The sequence below is a fragment of the Pelodiscus sinensis genome, chromosome 1 (genome assembly GCF_052426305.1).
Source record: "Pelodiscus sinensis isolate ZL-2025 chromosome 1, ASM5242630v1, whole genome shotgun sequence".
Classification (NCBI taxonomy): domain Eukaryota; kingdom Metazoa; phylum Chordata; order Testudines; family Trionychidae; genus Pelodiscus; species Pelodiscus sinensis.
This window is the reverse complement of record NC_143052.1, coordinates 153,916,288-153,936,475: the sequence shown is the minus strand read 5'-3', so window position 1 is coordinate 153,936,475 and position 20,188 is coordinate 153,916,288. Positions and strand designations below refer to the sequence as shown.

Here is a 20,188-nt window from a genome sequence, read left to right as displayed (position 1 = left end):
GCTCTGGGATATTCCAATGTAGGGATTCCCTCAGGGTATGTCTACACTAGAAAGTTAGTTCGAACTAACGGACGTTAGTTCGAACTAACTTTCCTATGCGCTACACTAGCGCTCCGTTAGTTCGAACTTAATTCGAACTAACGGAGCGCTTAGTTCGAACTAGGTAAACCTCATTTTACGAGGACTAACGCCTAGTTCGAACTAGCTAGTTCGAACTAAGGGCTGTGTAGCCCTTTAGTTCGAACTAGTGGGAGGCTAAGGCTTCCCAGGTTTCCCTGGTGGCCACTCTGGCCAACACCAGGGAAACTCTATTGCCCCCCTCCCGGCCCCGGAGCCCTTAAAGGGCCACGGGCTGGCTACTCACTTTGTGCCAGTTGCAAGGCTGCAAGCACCCGTGCCTGCACAGCCTGCACCTGCCACAGAATGAGCCAGCCATCCAAGGGTTCCCAGCCCTCCACTGCTCCCCACGACCAGCCTGGCGGCTCCCGGGAGCCTGCCCGGGGGCGCAAAAGGCAGGCGCCCGCTTGGTCAAGTGCGGAGATCGTGGACCTCATCGAGGTTTGGGGGGAAGCCTCAAATGTCCACGATCTCCGCACTAGCCACCGGAACGCGGCCGTCTATGGACGCATGGCTGCCAGCCTGGCCGCCAGGGGCCACCAGCGCAGCCGGGAGCAGGTGCGCTGCAAGATTAAAGACTTGCGGCAGTCCTACTCCCGGGCCTGCCTGCCAGGGGCTGACCCGGAGGCTTGCCCCCACTTCCATGCCCTGGACCGCATCCTGGGGCCTCATGCCGTCCCTGCCCCCCGGGACGTGATTGACCCCGGGGCAGAGGGACCGCTCCTGGACACTGAGGAGGAGGAAGAGGGCTCTGAGAGCCAGGAGCCTGCCGCCAGCCTTCCCAGGACCCGGGACCCCCGAGGCACCCCACAGAGCCGCTCGCCTGCATCATCAGAGGCCGGGGAGGCGTCCACCTGTGAGTACCCTCGTGTTCCCCTTATGTGTACGGGGGGCTGGGGCGAGAGGGAGCCCCGGGACCGTGCGCCTGGGCCTTGCCCACCACGGAGCAGCAGCTGGGGATCCTGCAGGGGCCCTGGCCTTGCAGAGGGGAGCTGGGTTTCACACACCTGGGCCCCTGGGGTAATTGACCGCTGGTCTTCTTGCACCACAGCTGCAGCACCGGGGCCTGCAGGGCGCACCACACCACCTGCAGCAGCCGCCCGCGCCCGGGCAAGCAGGACAGCCAGGAACCAGGAGGACTACCAGAGGCGGCATCTCCGGTTCCTGGACCGACAGCTCCGTCTCCAGGACCACTGGGTCCAGGAGGACCTCAGGCTGCGCCAGAGGAGTCTGGAGGCCCTGGAGGAGCAGGGACGTGCCCTGCGAGGCCACCTCCAGAGCCTGCTGGACCGCTTTCCATTTCCTCCTCCCCCTGCTCCCCCTCTTGCTCCCCCTGCTCCCCCTCTTGCTCCCCCTCTTGCTCCCCCTGCTCCTCCTGCTCCTCCTGCTTCCGCTCCTGCTTCCGCTCCAGCTTCCTCCACACCCCCTGTCCTCTCTGCCCCCCCCTCCACAACCATTCCCCACCGACGCCCCCGGACCCGCAGTGTGGCGAGACGGGAGAGGCACCCAGACTCCCACCCCTGAGCTTTCCTTTCCCTTCCTCCCTTCCCTCCCCTCCCCTTCCAGCTCCCTCGTCCCAGGTTTCCCCCTCCCTTCTCCCACCTTCATTCCTCCCTCCCCCACCCCAGTTCTCTGAAATAAACAGACGTTTTTGTTTGAAAAACAGGTGTCTTTATTGTACAGTCGATAGGGAGGGGAAAGGGGAAGGGGGGGGGTAGGGTGGAAGAAGGCCCCGGTGGGGCATGCAGGGAGAGGTCAGTCCTCCTCCTCCTCCACCTGGAAGCTCTCCCGCAGGGCTTCCCGGATCCGGATGGCCCCCCGCTGGGCTTCCCGGACGGCGGCGGTGCGGGGCTGACCGTAGTGTCCAGCCATGCGGTCAGCCTCAGCCATCCAGGCTGGCAAGAAAGCCTCCCCCTTCCGCTCACACAAATTGTGGAGCACACAACATGCCGCCACCACGGGAGGGATGTTGTGCTCGGCCAGGTCCAGAGGGGTGAGGAGGCATCGAAAGCGGGCTTTCAGTCGCCCGAAGGCCCCCTCCACCACGATGCGGGCCCTGCTCAGCCTGTTATTGAAGGCCTGGCGGGAGGGATTGAGGTGCCCCGTGTAGGGCTTCATGAGCCACGGCTGCAGTGGGTAGGCGGCATCCCCCACCAGGCAGACGGGCATGTCCACGTCCCCGACCCTGATGTGGCGGTCGGGGAAGAAGGTCCCGTCCTGCAGCCGCTGGCACACGGAGGAGTTCCGGTACACCCGTGCGTCGTGTGCTTTGCCGGACCAGCCCACATTTATGTCCGTGAACTGTCCCCGGTGGTCACACACGGCCTGCAGGATGACGGAGAAGTACCCCTTGCGGTTCACGTACCGGGATGCCTGGTGTTCCAGGGCACGGATGGGGATGTGCGTCCCGTCGATGGCCCCCCCGCAGTTGGGGAAGCCGAGGGCGCCGAATCCCCGGATGACGGCATCCGGGTCGGCGAGGCGGACCACCCTGCGGAGCAGCACCCGGTTGATGGCCTTGACCACCTGCGGAGAGAGACACAGCAAAGCGTCAATCAGTGGGGCGCCCGGGTGGCTGGGAGCATTCATGCCCTGGCAGTGCCCCGCGCCCCACTCCCGGAAGCAACCCCCCTGGCGGCGTGTAGTACGGCCGGGACAGCCCGACCCCTCCGGTGCGGGGCGCCTTCGCCTCCTCCCGCCCCCCCCTTTGTCCCTGGGGCGGCCCATCCCCTCCTCGCAGCCCCCCTCCCCCCCGGCTCGGTGGCCGACGAGCGCCGTACCTGCATGAGCACTGCTCCGACAGTGGATCTCCCCACGCCGAACTGGTTCCCGACGGATCGGTAGCTGTCCGGCGTGGAGAGCTTCCAGAGGGCAATGGCCACCCGCTTCTGGAGGGGGATGGCGGGCCTCATGCGAGTGTCCCTTCTTTGCAGGGCAGGGGCGAGCCACTCGCAGAGCTCCAGGAAGGTGTCCCTCCTCATCCTAAAGTTCTGGGTCCACTGTCGGTCGTCCCAGTGCTCCAGGACGATGCGGTCCCACCAGTCGCTGCTGGTGTCCAGACGCCAGATGCGGCGGGGCACGCCGGTGCCGGGGCGCCGCCGCGGCTCCTCCACGGCCCCCAGGGCGGCCAGGCGGAGAGGCAGGGGGCTGACGTTCCCCAGGTGGTGCCAGGCAGCCTCGAGCCATTGCTGGCAGGCTTGCAGCAGCAAGTCCAGAACGTGCACCAGAAGGTGCAGGGCGAGCCGTGGCTCCATGTTGCCACCTGCGGCGGTCCCCCCCGAAGGGAAGCACCGACACAGACGGGCACAGAGACCGACGCTTTGCTGTCCCTCGGCGAGGTTGGCAAGCAAGCAGGAATAGCTGAGAACCGGCTGTCCAGGGGGGGTCCCTTTAAGCACGAGCCTCAGATAGCCTCAGACAGCAGCCACACAAAGCAACTGCTGACCTGATGCCCTGCCAGAACCGGTTTCAGCTGCCCTTAAATGCCCCCCTGCGTCCAATCAGTGTGGACGCGCTAGTTCGAACTAGCAAAACGCTAGTTCGAACTAGTTTTTAGTTCTAGATGCGCTAGTTCGAACTAGCTTAGTTCGAATTAACTAATTCGAACTAAGTTAGTTCGAACTAGCGCTGTAGTGTAGACGTACCCTCAGTCTCCCCTACTGACACTGTTCCGTTGTCAATAAATAATCCAAAGAGCAGAGACCACTGAACCTTAGGTGTCTCGCTGCCTGGGGTGACGGGGCAGCCCTAACCTCCACGTTCTGTTCATTCTCCCTCACGTTCTCCGGCCTAACGACTAGTGAAGTAATCCGTGCAGCTCTGTGGCTAAAGCACACACTTGAGAGAGGGGAGACTTCTGAAATCCTTTCTTCTCATCACAGAGGGAACTGAACCTGGATTGCTGATCTTATAGCTGAATGCTCTAACCTCTGGGCTGCAGACCATAAAGTGATCGGCTGCACCCTATGACATCTGAACCGGGGGCCTGACGTAAGCATGCCTACCAGATTGAGGGAGGAAAGAGGGGTGTCTGCCCACCTGCCTTCCCCTGGTCTGTGGATTGGATGGTCCAGGGATCCTGGTGAACTAGACTAAGGCACTAGTGCACGTGCTCGGAGACAGAGGCGGGCACAAAGGGAACATCTACAGCAGAAATTTAGGCCCCAAGTGAGTTTAGGCACCTACAGGGTTAAGTGCCAACCGACTGCAAGCTGCTGTGGAACCTAAAAGGGAGAGTTAAATGCTTAAGCACCTTTTGTTGCTCCATGCCTCTGTCTGCCAAAGGGATGCCAGGGAGTGCTGCAAAGCTTCACAAAATAATGCGTGAAAGGGGCTTGTGGAGCTCTTTGGGGATAAGTGCAAAGAATTAACCATTCTCCTCGCTGTTGTTCCTGTCTTAAGTGGAAATCTTATCCGATAATAAGCAAGTCACTCTCTGCCCTTGCTGCTAACCTAAACCACACTGTGAAGAGACCGCCCTCCTCCCTCCTAGAATCTCATGCTTTGGCAGCAAGTGCTTGGGTGCTACTTCCCAGGTGCCCAGTGTAACTGATGTGGACAGGTGATCCATACATGGGTCAGAATTTCAAGCATTCATTGCCTGCAAATGAAGCCTGATGTAAGTTCTCAGCTGCTCCTGATGCCAACCCTATGGTCTGCGTTTCCAAACATCTCTGTACCCAGGATACCCATCTCCGTTATCAGATAAGCCTCTTATGTTGATAGTAAGGGAAATGTGAGCCCTCATTGTAGTGCTCTTGGAAATCTTGGGCCCTAATGCATTTAAAAAAAGAAAGACCAAAAGAGAAGATTTGGCAGCTAATTAGAGCCTGGCCAGAGAGAGGCTGGGAGTAATGCATTAGGGATGGACAGGGAAGAGCAAAAACATCCTGTAAAACATCCTATCTCACAAAAATGTGTTTTCATTTTATATGGTAAGGAATAAACACGGCCCTCTTTCAATTACTTCCTTAACTGCCTGCTGTTCCAGGGTTTGTTTGCCTCTGGGAAGGGCTAGCAATGGCGTGATCAGGAACCACAAGTTTCCCCCAGCTCGTAGTGCGGAAGGTACAGAGGTGAGCGTATGAATGAATACATTCAGCATTATTGCCCATGGAGTGCTTGTATAATAAGAATGATCACAACCATATGGAAACTTTCTTCTTTTGGTGTAGGTAGTATCTAGTGAGAAGGAGGGCCTTTTTGCTAGGCACTGGTACAGGGTAGTACAGAGTCCCTGCCCTGAGGAATCTGCAATCTGATTAGACAAGGAAGACCGGGGGTGGGGAAAAGCGGTATTGCATATGAGCGAAAGCCGTGTGATGACAGTACATTAGTGCCATGGATGAGTTGTTGTCATTGTTGTTTTGGATGGGTTTAGTTAAGAATGATCACCTGTGTGGCTAGAAAAAGGAAGGGGGAGGGAGGACAACAATGAAGGGCAACAGGGAAGAAGAGGAAGTTATAACCAACAGGTGTGGCGTGAGGCTGAGGTGAAAAGATCACCAAGGGAGTTGGAGCAGACAGCCACGTGGCACAGATCAGAGACCTGGATTCACAGAGCATGCCTGGCAAAGCAGATCTCATGTGGTAGGGAAAACAACTATTTATTTATTTCTGGTTTATGGATCACTTTGGAGACGAGGTTTAGGCAGTATGTAAGCATCCTGGCACTTTGTATATAGGCACAGAGGCAGAAATGTAAGTACTTAAGGGACTCTTCTATAGTGAAAATTTTAGGCAATAAATGAGTTTAGGCACTTCTAGTTTTAGGCTACAGCCGAGTGAGGGTTTTGTGGGCCACTTTGGTGCCTACAACTAGGATTTAGGTACCTAAAACTAGATTTTAAGCACTCTTTTGTGGATGAAATGTGTGTTCAAACTCCGGGTTGCAACTTGTAAGGGCAAGCCTCCAGCTGCCTGTGAGATGCTTTGTTCACCTGCGCCTCCGCAGGGACGAGTGACTGCAACTCCCGTTGGCTGGGAATGGTGATCTGTAGCCAATGGGAGCTATGATTGCCCATACTTGTGGAGGCACAGGTAAACAATGCACCTTGTGGCTAGCCAGTGGCTTGCCCTTACAAGCCGTGACCCAGAATCTGAAAACACCTGCTCTGAAAACATTATCCAGTGTTGGCTAGTCTCTGCTAAGACAGCTTTGGTGCTTGCTCTTGTTAGCTTCAATTTCATTGAGCCCTGAGGCTGGCTCTTCCCAGAACTGATTGCCTGCTTCCCCACGCTCACCTGGAACAGAGGAAAGGGCTCTGCAAAAGTTCCAGTGGTCCCAAAAGGAGGTATCTCCTCTGCACAAGTGTGGGAGATGATTGTTTTGCTGTCAAAATATTAAAATATCACGCTGTTTCTTTAAGACAACTGTCAGTGAATCTGAAAAAGAACTGGAGCAACTCCAGCCTTTATCTTTACCGGGGGTGGAGACATGTCATCTTAATGGCAATGAAAAAATGGGATCTCAGCTTTTAACTTAGGCCAGTGGATCAGGAAGAAGCCTATAAGGGAGTCTGGGCTTGCTGTTGAGCCGCTAACCCTAATTAAAAGCTGAGTTGCCACATCTTCACTGCTATTTTAAGCCAAATTTAGCTAACTCATTTTGGCCAATCATCATTAAGACCATGTGTTTTATTTGCAGTGTAGATCTACCCCTAAATTGCTAGGCACTGTTAAGATGCAACCATGTTCCGCTGCAGAGGTGGCTGCACTTCCGTCAGGCACTAACAAGTCCTGTGTACATACATCCTGTAAAACCCCAAGGGATCCTTTGGGATGAGAGTAATTAAACAATCAGACTGTACAGAAATGTTCCTTTATTTCACAGCTCTGCATTTGCTTAAAGTCAAGTTGGTGTATTATCCTCACTGTCCTCCCCCTAGGCTTTTTGCTAGCCCAGATCTGTAGAAGTCCTTTATAATTTTGTATTGTGGCTGTATCTACATGTTGGAGAAAGTTTTGCTTGGTTTTTTTTAATCTTCTATTTTGTCTCCATGACTGCAAAGTTCACTTATCTGAGTTCCTTTTGTGCCTTGTCTCAAGGTTGTAACCAGTGGTGTAGTACAGGGTAAGTGTTACTGTAAGGCACATAGAGAAAAATTGTATTCAGCAAGACAAGAATGGAGGGAGGGGGATGTTTTCTAAAGTAGAAACCATGCCATATGAAGCTTAACCGGTGTACAGCACAGGGATGTTAAATATCAGTTAATTGAATAGGAATTCATGAATTCGACTATCGGTTAGTTGACTATTCTATAGACCCCAAGGGGCAGAGCCCACAGCCAGTGCAAACCAGCTGCCACCCCATACAACTGCCTGCCAGCCTGGCTCCTAATACACTTTAAATGCAGAGCCACAGCAGGGGTAGGTCCCTGACCTGGTGCAAGCTGGGACTGAGCTGGGCTGCTGGCCATCCTGTTAAAATATTTACTGGCGGGGGCGGAGGCGGAGGCGGGAGAGGAAATGTGTATAGTCTATAGCATTAACCTATAAACTTTTGCTTATCAATTACTTGACTATACTATTACATCCCTATTATAGCCCCTTTTGCATAAACTATATCCTTGAGCAGAGTAAAATCTCCTACCATTCATGATGAGAGGGAAATAGTCAAAGAAGAAAAGAAAGGAGAGGGTGACTGGATGAGCCAGTGAGATACAGGACAGTCATTCCCGTTAACAGGCACTTCAGAAAAAAGCGCTTACAAATCAGCGACAGAGACTAGAGATTTATATCAAGGGAGATGGGCCAGGCAGAGGCTGAATGAGTGGATGTGGCATCTCGTATCCGACAACATTAAAGCTATAAATAAGGATAGCTGGGGAGGAAACAATAGGGCTGTTCCTTTAACTCCACTGGACTATATTAGACACATCAGACTGAATTTAGCCTTGGTGTAAAGTGGATACAACTTTCCTTGCAGGGTCTGTGAAAGCTTAAGCCAGGACTGAGTTGGCCCAATATGTGTGTTGGAGAAATAGCAAGGGAGTATGGGGGAGACAATTAGCAGCTGTGAGCAATGGTGAGCGACAGGGAAGAGCCATAAATGAGACTGGCACACCATGGATTTTCCATTGTCCTGCACTCTTTGTAGTCTTTTACACTGGTATAAAGTTCAGCCAGTTGGATTATGATTATTTATATTACAGTAATGCCAAAAAGCCCTAGTTCTGTACCAGGACCCCATTGGGTTAGGTGCTTTGCAAACAGAAGGATGGTCTCTTCCTTTAAGTACAAACTCAGTACCATTATTAGTCATCATCATTTCAGTTTCCTGGGACTCATGACCAAGATCTGTAGGAAATCCATTTCTCAGTTTAGAGCAGAGTCATCTTTTTATTCCATCAGTTAAAGTGCTGTTCCTAAATCCAGGATTCTTTTACAAAAATGCAACCTTATTCTACAGGAACGTTGTGGAAGCCTGCAATAACATTCTTCTCAGCTATGCCATCTGGCAGAAGTGACTGCAGAACATAGTAGTAATCCTTACGCACAAGAGAAGGCTAGATGGTGTCATATAGCTTTTACACTCCATTTGCACAGGTGTAACCAATACAAATTATACAGGTGGAATTAATACTAGGTACAAGGCACTGGAGAATTATGCTCCAAGAGAGCGCCTTGATCCTGCACTGAATAGGAAGCTAGCAGAGCTGTTAAACATTAGGAGGATGTTGCTGAGTTTCTTGCAAGGCCCTCCCACCCACTTATCTCTGTCCCACGCCAACAACTATTTAATAAAAACAACAGATCGTTTAGTAGCACTTTATAGACTAACAAAATATGTAGACGGTATCATGAGTTTTCGTGGGCTAGTCATCTGAAGAAGTGGGCTATGCCCACGAAAGCTCATGATACCAGTCATCTGAAGAAATGATACCCACAAAACGATGCCCAGGAAAGCTCATGATACCATCTACATGTTTTGTTAGTCTATAAAGTGCTACTGAATGATTTGTTGTTTTTTAAAGTTTTTCCTGTTACAGACTAACTTGGCTACCCCTCTGAAACTTTTGAATTATTTAGTAAGCATTGTTCTGTATGTTTTGTTGTTCTTGTTGCTATTTTACCTGGCTTGGCTTTATCTGTAAATCCTCACTAGCATTTGCATTGCAACATGTCTACTACAGCGCACCTGTCAGAAGGAATGATTTGGAGATAAGAGTGTGTACCCGAAAAATGACTTTATATTTATCCCTGCAATGATGACTGAATCAGAAACATACAGAAACAAAATCTTCAGCCCAAAAGGACAGAGCAACTTCTGTCTGGCACCTAATGAGTTCTCATCAGTGCTCCCTGGAGCTGTAAACATACACTATCTGCAGCTGAGCAGCTCTTACAGAAAAGGGGTAAAATTATTTCTTGTCTTGAAAACACATTATAGAGCAATCTCCTCCCGTCAGAGCCTTGAAACCAACCCTACAGATTGTGTAGACTGGGGGCAAACCTACAAGCATACAAAGCAACTGGCTTGTGCAGAACCATATAGTCAAGAAATTGCTATGTGAGGTGATGAGTAAAACCAGTTCTACTGTTTTTCTTCTCAGTTGAGAGGCTTTCTAGTCCATAGAAAATACTTAGCTCTTCTCCGGCACCTTTCATTAACTGCTTGCCAAGAAAGGCAAGCAGCCTTCTTTTATAAAGACTCTAGTGAAATATGACATGTTTGTTTCCCCGGCATAGCTATAAGCTGCCTTTTGGGTATGTTTATGCAGCAACTAAACACCTGCAGCTGACCCATGCCAGCCAACTTGGGCTCAGGCTGTGTGGCTATTTCACAACTGTGTAGACTTCCAGGCTCTGGCTGCAGCCTGATTTTTAGGACACACCCACTTTGCAGGGTCCCAGCCCAGGTGTCTAGTTGTTGTGTCCATGTACCCTTTGTGGAGACGTGCTCAAGGTCATGTGGCCAGATTATGGGGAAGCACAGAAGCGAAGCCACATTTCTCACGTTCCTAGCAAGTGTCCTGACCCAGCTTTTCTCCCTCCCGATACTGTCTCATAATACACCACCAGTTACTATTTAGGGGTCTATTTGGTGTCTTTTGTGTGCCATTAAGCAGGGATCAAATATGGAAGCCATTTACTTGTCCACATTGTGCTCTGCTACCCCATTTGCCTGGGGGTGTAAATGCCTGCACAAGATATAGGGTAACATAGATCCACTGCAAGTCTAGCCATGGGTGCGTTTTGCAGTGGCATCAAGGGTTAAGACCTAACAGAATTTCTGAAGAAGCGTTCTTACAAATGCCTTCAACCCCATTTTCAGTAGCAGGCACCGCTTTGGGCTAAGCAGTGGAAAGTTATTGACAGTGGAGGAACTGGACAGCCATAAAAACAATGTCATAAATGCATTCAAGAGGTCACTGCACTGTGCTGGTGACCATAATCTGTTCATTTTAAATGTTATGACTGGAACAAATGTGTCCTGATACATCATCCTAATAAGAGAAAAGCTGTTCAGCTGCAGAGTTTTCAGATTTCCTAAATCTGCCTTTGCATCTCGAAACTGCCTGACTAGTGGCCTTGGTTTATGTGTTCCTTTCTCTGCATATTGACTTATTCAGATAGACATAAAAGATTAAACTGGAAAAAAATATACCTGTTGTGCTAAACATCCTGGATACACTCGGAAGGTGCTTGTCACCAACCACAGGTGCCCAAGGCACATCCTGTGGAATCCCTAAATGCACCCCACAGGTAACCTCTCCATACTGCTCTTGGAAAGCCAAACTGAATTATGGGACAGACCACAAAAAAACCCATTCCCAAGGCAGGGTGCCAGTAGCAGAGCTGGTTGAAAAGTAGAACTCAACTTCTGCAAAAATATTTGTGATTTTAGCATTTTCATTCCAAACTAATATAAACACACAATTCTGCTTTCCACAACATGGAATTTTCAAAAAAATGTGGTTTTGTTGGAGCATTCTATTTTGACCAAATCATAGCAATTGAGTCCAGTTTTGACTTTATCTTCAGTTCAGTTTTTTCCAAAGACATTTTCCTCAAAAACATAGTCCCACTGAAAGTTTTTATTTCAGTAAAGTGGCTTTTTTGGACACACAATTCCACGAAAGAAAATTTTTGAGCAGCTCTAACTATTACTGTGAGTAGGCTCAGGGAGGCCGTACTAGATAGAAATTGCTGTTTTGCTGAATTCCCTAGCAATAAAAACCTACATGTGGGTACACTGTTCAAGTCAGTGAACCTACCTACAGTACAGGTTGGACATCCTTGGTCCAGCACCCTCAGGACCTGACTGATCCTGAACGAGGGAGTTTGCCAGACCAGCGGAGATCAATTCCACCCCTATGCTGGTGGACTCTGGGTTCTCCCAGGGTCCGTTAGCAAACCCAGAAGGACTCCCATCTCAGCCACAGGACTCCCCTGCCACTGGGCTCCCAGATCCACTCCCTGTGTCCCTAGGTTCCTCGGGATCTCTGGTCCAGGGGCTCTCTGGTCCAGCAGCATCCATGGCCCAAACAGAGTGTCCTGGACCAGAGAGGTTTGACCTGTAGTAAGCACCATATATAGTAGTGAATGGTTTCAGGAAGCCCTTCAACTTAGTACTATTTTCTCTCTCGTTTGTTGGGAAGCAGTTTGGCACAATGGTTAGTGGCTCCAAGTTACTGATCTTTCCTGAGACTGAAGTCAACATTATGATGGAGGTTAAAAGCTTCTGCAGGGGCACCTTCAGTGTGGTTATTTCCTTCCCCCTCCATGTCTCTGATTAGTTTAGAAATTACTACAGTATTTGCAAACCTCCTCAGAGGTGAAGGAACTGAACCATAATGAGGGACACCAATTAGAAAACTCAGCATGAAGCAGGGACTCGGGGGCAGATCTGCTCCAGTCAAAGGGTAATAAACATTTGGAACAAGAGGGAAAGTATCCGAGATGTAATAAAGGAGATCAGGAGGCAGCAAGGATGGCTTCTGGAGATAGAGGGGATTAAGATTCTGATAGAAAAAGTGAGACAGAAGGATTAAGCTAGAGGCAAACTTTTAAAGGGGCAGGCATGTTAGACCAGATAGCAGGGTCCCCTGCCTCCACGTCTCTTCCCACAAAAGAAATGCTCATGTTGTGCATTTTTATCTATTCTTCCAAGCTGTCTTATTTCAGTGAAAGGGGGCACTCACAGCTACGAGGAACCATATTGTGCCATTTGTGTGTAATGACATGTCATCTCTGAAACAAAAACACAGTGATCTCCTCTATGCATTTCATTTAGTGGCTGTTTGTAAAAGCTTGAGTAGTTAAACCCAAAGCCAGCCTCCAGTTGCTATAATGTGTGATTTTGTGCTGATAAACCAATGAATGCTGCAGTTTGCATCCCTGCAGAGGTGAACTGAGAACTTAAATAGCTGTCCTGTGTTGCACCATTCTTACTTCAACAATAGCACACTTATTTCACAGCCCTACTTTAGTTTACCCTCGCTATACGGTGTGGTTACAATGCAGATGCTACCTGACAACCTCAGCTGTTTGTGAGAACTGGCAGACAATCACAAACAAGTGTGCTATGACCCCCAGTCCAGGAAAAAAATCCCACCCTGTCTCAAAGGGTTACATAAAGAGTCAACAAAACAAAAGAGTTACCCACAAGGAGTTACATTCATGGGGAGAAACAGAACCACATTGTTCTTCTCTGACTGTCAAACAATGAGGTTCAATGAGAAACCAAGTCCTAAACCAGTTCTGCCAAGAGGCTGGCATGTGTCCGCTCTTCCTTCCCCCTGTGCCCAGAACTGTATGCCTCACTGTAGCATATGAGCATCTAAACTCAACCCTCCCTTCCCAGGAGTTGTGTGCCAGTGGACAAAAGAAATTGCCATGACAGGGCGGTTCTCTTTCCCATCCTGTCCTCATTTGTCAGCCCAGCTAATGCTTCATTAACATCCTTGGGAGCTTGTCACCCACATTACATTAGGCTCCATCCAATCCAGTATTAGTAACACGTATATTGCAGTAATTTTTTGAATCCACCCAGCCCTAGTTGTGCCTAGGACTGGTTGGATTCTGTACAAATGCAACGGGCTGGGTAGGGTGTACAGTCCCACCTAGTGGCACCAAGACCACTAACAGAGTAAAGAACAAGGGTGCGCTACACCCTTAGCAAAGAGCAGCTGGCTTTTCGTTCATTCAGGAAGATCCAGGGGTCCCAGGTTCAGTTCTGCTGTCGGTCTTATGAAAACACCCAATGCATGATAGTCTTGCCCAAAAGGAATTTATAGTGTAAAGACATTATTAGGTGGGCAAACAAGCAGACTGGAATGAGGGGCGTGAGACAAGGCAACCAAGACAATCCGATATATGCAATTCTTAAAGCCAAGTGGCAGCCAGGCTTTTTCTATATACTTCTCCTACATTTTAATTCTTAAGGACTTTGCAGCTTGGATGACAGACATATTCTTCCACTCCTTGGAGCATCACAGATCCATCTATGTGCTGTAAGTAGTTAGATGTCATCATAGAGTTGATAGTGATTGTCCATTATGGTGCACATTTACTGATGCTATGGAGACACTCCAAACTTTTCAGTAGTAGAGTTTGGTTTTTTTCTTGTTGATGGCTTCAGAGGAAAGCAATAATAAAACCAACACACTGGCTTGCTGAGCGTTGCTAACATGATTTCGTTTTTCATTAAGAGGGCTCGTTGGGCTTAACAGCCAGTGCTTATTGCTGGGGGAGGGGAGATGGAACAGCATGGGAATTGCCCATAGAGTACTACAAGTAGAGAAGAGAAAATACTCTTAATTATTCAATATGCAAGTCTCTGAAGGTAGCCCATGCTTCTTCCCAAAATAGTGGTAAGTCTGTTTCAGCTTGCTGCACTGTGTGTCAGGTTCTGGGACTATCCCCTCCAGATTTCTAACTAAACTCCAGTCTCTTGGCCAAATTCCAGTTTGAGTAATTGAATTCTGTAGACCTAAATTCTTCTTGCAGTTTCATTGCTAGCCATATTCTTCATTTAGTACACTAAACTGTTATGTAGTGTTCTTAACAGCTGCCATGTTCTACCCTGGGGATTCTTTCTTTGTTGTTGTTGTTTGTTTATGGGGGACTTTTTCTGTGCAAAAAAATCTAACATCAATGCAGCATTTAAGTTCAGAAAGCAACCACTTGGAAGTCAAGAAATAGTGAAGACATAACCTTTCAGTAACTCTGCCCTTTGTGCCTGTGCTGGCTGAATGTGCATTAAATGATTTGTCAATTGATACAACTTGAAATTCCTTATACAACTGTACGTACACTCGAGTCCAGTTCCATATTGGGCTGGATTAAACTCGAGAGCTGCAAAAAGGGCCAAGTTTGAAGACAACTGGGTCAGTGTTTTCAAAGTTATGAATGTTCAGTGTCAGTGGCCCAGAAATTGAGATCACCTAAAATTCAAGGCGTTACTAGCTTTGAAACAAAACTTTAAAACCAACAGTTTAAACTTGCTAACTTTAAGGAAGGCAATAATGATTCTATCAAGTGGGATGATGCTGGATCCACTGTTTTTGTTTTTTTCCAAGTCAGGAGGATCCTGGATCTAACTAACGCACAGGACCCAGAAGCTCCCCAAATACATCTTTTTCCCCATTCCATCTTGCAGTGAGTGAAATGGTTTGTAACTCAGCCAGAAATGACATGGCTTTCTTCCCCTGTAGATAACCAGTGCTGTCTGAATATGATCAGTCTTATCTGTGAAAATTTGTCAATTAAAATGTATTCCTTTGATGTTTGTGTAGTGCCGCTAGTGAAGAACAGATAAATAAGGACTTATGAGTTCAGTTTATCCATCTGAGACTCTTGCAAAAGCAAATCAAAGCCTTGAAAGAAATGGGCTTGGCAGGGAGAGAAAAAACATTCCCCCTCAGTTTAAAGGACACTGCCATAAGGTTTGTGTCAAATAAGGCCTTAGGTTGGGACTTTTCAAGGAAGCCTATGAAAATTTGGTACCCACTTGTCTTTGAATTGCAGTGAAATATGAGCACCTACCTCCCTTAGGCTCCTGGAAAATCCTTAAATCCTTAAATAATATGGGGAAGGAGGCTTAAAGAAACCAATATCTTAAAAACCACCTTTGCATTTGAGAGTAATTTGTTCCCTCTGAGGGATAATCTGTGAAGAGATGTATGGATTGATGGGCCAGGAAGTAGCAGCTCTCCACATGGTTTGGGCATGTGTGAGAGACATTTGCAATGCTGCTGTAACAGCTCTGTAAATTAAGCAGAGAACTTCAGCCTCCAGCACTTCCAGTCCAGCACCCCTCTCAGTTACTGTTCATGCGCACACACACACACACACACACACACTCTCTCTCTCTCGCTCTCTCTGCTGGAAGTAAAAACAAAAAACAGGACTATGTAGCACTTTAAAGACTAACAAGATGGTTTATTAGGTGATGAGCTTTCATGGGCCAGACCCACTTCCTCAGATCAAATAGTGGAAGAAAATTGTCACAACCATATATACCAAAGGATACAATTAAAAAAATGAACACGTATGAAAAGGACAAATCACATTGCAGAACAGAAAGGGGATGGGGGGAGGTAAATGTCTGTGAGCTAATGATATTAGAGGTGATAATTGGGGAAGCTATCTTTGTAATGGGTAAGATAATTAGCATCTTTATTCAAATTTGAGTGTAAAGTGTTGAATTTAAGCATGAATGGCAGTACAGAGGGTTCTCTTTCAAGTGAAGTCTTAAAAGGCTTTTGAAGCAGGATGCAGGTAATCAAGTCATTGAGACAATGTCCTTTCTGGCTGAAATGGCAAGAAACTCTTTTTTCTTTGTGATCCTGCTTTATATCTGTTTTGTGGGCATTGATCCTTTGGCGAAGTGTCTGAGACATTTGTCCAATGTACATAGCAGATGAAGTAAACACCCTGATAAGCATAGAAGTCTTCTGTTCTTGTCATTTCAATAACAAATGTTTAAATCTTTTTTTCTTTTTTCTTTTTTTTTTCTCTGTCTGTCTGTCTACAGGAAAATGAAACCAACTAGAAATAAGTGAAACTGACTTACCTCTGTTAACAGTCCAGGGTGAGTGAGGAACAAAAAAGACAAACAGCGTGTAGGTAAGTTAGGCTCTTCTTAATTGCCTAAAGTATTAATATCATGCATATGGATTTTTTCTAAATATGTACCTTGTGGGCCTGGCTCTGCTCTCCTATTGGTTTTGCTGCTGTATAAACAGCATTGACCTAGTGCAGTTATTTCAAGTTACACCAATGTAAAAAAGAGCCCAGTGTGTGTTTGTTTTGATATATTGCCTGTCTGTCACTGAGTTCCTTTGGTTTTTCTCCTTCTGAAGCTAGTTGCCGACTGGGTTTGTATTTCTGTGTGCCGATGCCTTAAAAAAATAAAGCAACGATGTTAGGATCTGGGTTCAGATCAGGAGTGGACAAATACCAGCCTGCAGGCTGGATCCTGTTTGCCAGGTTTAGCCTCTGGTGGGCTGTCACCTCTCTGTTTATCTGCTCCTCTGCACGTACAGGTGACCACAGCTCCTGTTGGTTGCAGATTGCCCTTCCCGGCCAATGGGAGCTGTGGGAAGCGGTGTCCTGGTCTGCACCACTTCCCGCAGATCCCATTGGCTGGGAACCGTGATCCACAGCCAATGGGAGCTACAAGCACCTGCACCTGCAGAGGCACAGGTAAATATAGCAATGGTGGCCTGCCAGGGGCTAACCCTAGCGAATCACCACCATTTCATTGCCCACCCACGGTTCAGATTCATAAACAGAGATGGAGAAGATTGCGACCCTGCTCCAACAAAACATTTGAGGTCACCTCTTTAACTCCAAGGACATGGGACTCAGTGCTGAGCATGTGGGACACAGGCCAGGCATGCCCTTCAGGTACACCCACTTGACTTCAGTCGTGGATTGCTTGGATGTGTAAAGCAAAGCGCACACAGAGAGATTTGCTAAATCAGAGAGGAGAGAAAGCCAGTCCGATTCTGATCTTGTTCATAACAGTTTTAACTCCATTGACTTGAGGGGAGTTGCTCTGATTTACACACATATACGTGACACTGGACACAGGTCATGAAGTCAGCTCTCACTTTAGACTCTAGCCAGGAGAGTAATTTCCCACTCATATGGGATAACAGCAATTCAATGAATAGCTGATACTTGGCCACCAGTGTATTGCAGTGAACAGTGTGCGCAGCATACAAATTCCTATCTTTGCTTTGACAAAATGAAGTTAATCTAGCTCTTCCGGTTATGCTCCTTGTGACTGACATTGACGAGGGTGAAATAACCTGGCTCAGTAGCACTTCTGTTGTGAAAGGCTGGGAACGACTGGCTGTCTAGCTTGATATAGCTTTGGTGGGTCTCAATCCACTTCACAACAAATATTTAGCCATCTCACAATTGGCACTTGTTGGTGGGCATCCCAGAGAAGACCAAGAACTGAGTGAGCTATAGAAGCTGTACTATCTTTTAGAGCAGTGGTGTCCAAAATGCTAGACACATGTGACTATTTGTTCAAGCCAACTAGCCCCACTTAACCGGCCAATGTGGCTACTGCTTTAGAACTGGTTGGATACCCTGGTTTTAGAGGCAGTTTTAGCGTAGCAATGCACCACATTTGCATGGGAAAGCTTCAGTTGCACTTGTCCTGTACTGAGCAGAGAACTTGAATGGGATACAAAAATCCTTTTTGATGTGATTCCTCAGCTGTTACCAGCCTTGCTCGCTGAGGTCATAGAATCCAAAGGAAGGAAAAGAGCAGTCGAATCATGTGGTCCCAGAAAGTATCTTCCTTTGGGTTAAAAGGGCTAGCAGAGGCTCCCCCATAACACACTGCACATCTGGCATTTGCTAAAGATCATTCATCTTGCATCTATCTTCACCCCTTTCACACATTAAACTGTTGGTGAAACAAAAAGGAAATATTGAAATGAAGCCTTAAAGCAGGGCCAGATGTTTTGATCCAGAAAAGGGCCCAGTCTTCTGTATCTTGCCTCTCCCGTGTAGTCAGATGCTAAGCTGCATTTCCTGGGCCCCATCTCCGTCAGCCTGTCCAGATAGCAGCTTCCTGTAGTGCCTGAACCTCTTTAAAAAAAACAGGACATAACATTTTGTTGTGACTGTGGGCCGCAATCAGAAGTGACCTCAGTGGTGATTATTACATGTTGGGAAGCAGGTAGAAGTGATACATCAGAAGGGAGGCATAGCAGGAAAATCCACTAATATGAGCATGTGAGGTAGGTCAATATCAATCTTAATGGGCAGGGCACTTACTCTTTCACGTGCTCCTGCCTCTTCATGCTTGTTGTTTTTCCACTATCCAGACTCTCTTGTGGTCCTTGGCTTGTTCAATGCATGACTCTCAATGGCACTGGCATTGCTTTTGAAATTGGTGCAAGCTCTTTTTTTTAAAAAAAAAAAGTGGAGTGATTATAATGCGAACAGTGATTAACATCTCTTCTGGGTTAAACTGGAGATTTCCTCTGACAAACAAGGTGCCTGCTTACTTGCAGGTGGGATTTTCCTTGTATTGTTTAAATAATGTGTGTGGGAGAGTTGTCAAGGTTGGGAGGAGGAGGAAGGAAAAGTGATCTAAGATTTAAAAAAAAAAACCACACACACAAATCTGATCCAATGATTTAAGGCTTGCAAAGTTCCATTGAAGCTTTGTGGTTGTTTGATAAAGCAGTGGGAAATAACAACAGGTTGGAGGAGAAATGAGCAAGGGTGGTAGAGAGCTCAAGAGCTTGGAAACGGAGTATGAAGTGTCCCAGGTTCAAGCTATTGATTCAGATTCATGCCGAGTCTTGGTAAAGCTGCTCTTGCTTAGGTTGCTAAAAGCTAGTGCAGGCAGGCTCCGATTTTAATGCAGATATTCTCGGACTGGAGGTTGCAAGTAAAGTTCAAGGTGATGTCCATTCTCCATTTCTTTATGGCTAGATGGAAGGGAGGTTCCAAAATTCTATCCGGTTGTAACAAGGGGTATTGGTATGGAAAAGGTTGGCAAGCACTGTTCTAAGGTGCACACACACACCGTGGGCCTGATTCTTCTCTGCCTTATGCTGGTGAAAATCAGGAGTAACTCTACTGAAGACTGGGGCTACATCCATGTAGGGGAAAAAATAAGGCCCCTCTGGGCATGTCTACACAGCAGAGCAAAAGTCGAATTAAGATATGCAACTTCAGCTATGTCAGTTGTATAGCGTAATTCGGCTTTTGGCTCTGTCTTCACAGCAGGAAGTTGAGGAAGGACACTCTTCCTCCCGCTTCCCTTGCTCCTCATGAAATGAGGGTTACTGGAGTAAGAAGTCCTCCAGCTCAAAATAATAGCATGTTGTGCAGACGTGCACTTTATTTCAGAATAACTGACGTTATTCCAAAATAACGCTGTTGCTATGTGTAGACCTAGCCTCTGTATGTACTGGCCTTGCTCATTAAGGGTATGTCTACACTGCAACTCTCTTTTGGGATACCGGAGTATCTCGAAATAGCTATCCCGCGTCTTCCTAAGAGGTGCCACACTGGCAGTCCTTGGGGTACACGAATTCTGTTCCTCAGCAGACCGGGCAAAGCAGAGGCATTGCCAGTGTGCGTTTCTATACACCATCCTATCAATGGGCTTATCAACAATGCAGAATAGACCAGCAATGCTATTCTACCATGGCACATTCATTCAGAATTCAAGTGGCTTTAATTTCCTTTAGTTTAAATCCTTTTGGAAGTGATTTTAAATTAAACTGAAGTAAGGTCACTTTAATTCTGTATAGGAGGCTCCACACAGTGGGGTTAATGCGGTTTAACTAATCCACTTTAAAAGCCAGTCGGAGCACCTACTAGCATCTTCTTTAGCCTGTACATTTCCCTTTCCTGTTATTCTGCCTGACAGCCATCAAACTCTTTGGAGGAGGTTAGTGTGCCTTTTAACACCCAGCGCACTTTCTTCAGGCTAAGGGAGAGAGATTGTCTCTCTCTCACCCACAGAAGTTAGTTCAACAAAAGCTATTGCCTCACCTACCTTGTCTCTAAAGGCATTTCAGAATCCAAAGCACCTTTATTTTTCACCTGATAACTCTTCTACGAGTATTATTTATGAAGC

The 20,188-nt window shown here is 47.7% G+C and overlaps 1 protein-coding gene across 1 annotated transcript in view; it reads left to right on the top strand.

Annotated features, from left to right (window-relative positions):
* Positions 1–20,188, top strand: part of ATP1B1 (ATPase Na+/K+ transporting subunit beta 1) — a 111,148-nt gene that overhangs the window by 10,467 nt on the left and 80,493 nt on the right. Inside the window, exon 2 of the mRNA XM_075907047.2 lies at positions 16,100–16,191. The gene's annotated coding sequence lies outside the window, so the exon portion shown is untranslated. The remainder of the gene's footprint in view (positions 1–16,099; positions 16,192–20,188) is intronic.